This window comes from Myotis davidii, unplaced genomic scaffold (genome assembly GCF_000327345.1).
Source record: "Myotis davidii unplaced genomic scaffold, ASM32734v1 scaffold18, whole genome shotgun sequence".
Classification (NCBI taxonomy): domain Eukaryota; kingdom Metazoa; phylum Chordata; class Mammalia; order Chiroptera; family Vespertilionidae; genus Myotis; species Myotis davidii.
Genome location: NW_006292696.1, coordinates 1,380,240 through 1,380,545, shown reverse-complemented (window position 1 = coordinate 1,380,545; position 306 = coordinate 1,380,240). Strand labels below are relative to the sequence as shown.

The following is a 306-nucleotide window of genomic DNA, read 5'->3' as shown; positions in this document are numbered from 1 at the left end:
CCCCAGCCCCCGGCCCCTCTCCCCTGTGCCTCCCTGTGCAGCTCAGGACCGAGAGTAGGGGGCCAGGTGTGGGGGTACTCCCCCCGCATTCCACAGCCCTGACTCCCCCGCTTCCCTTCCCACAGCCACCTCCACTTCCTGTTGTGCTTGTGGGCCTGTGGGAGTTCTCTGGGTTCTGGCTTACCCCCTCCTTCTCCTCCAGGCCTTTCATCACACTTTCCCAAATATTTGTCCTGGCAGATAAGAGCCTGGTATTGGAACTGTCACCAGGAGGACAGGCTGTTAGAGCTGGCGGGCCCCTGGACA

At 62.1% G+C, this 306-nt stretch overlaps 1 protein-coding gene across 1 annotated transcript in view; it reads left to right on the top strand.

The window, feature by feature from the left end:
- The window catches only part of PDGFRB (platelet derived growth factor receptor beta), a 37,380-nt gene that overhangs the window by 15,859 nt on the left and 21,215 nt on the right, over positions 1-306 (top strand). The gene's annotated exons all lie outside the window — the stretch shown is intronic.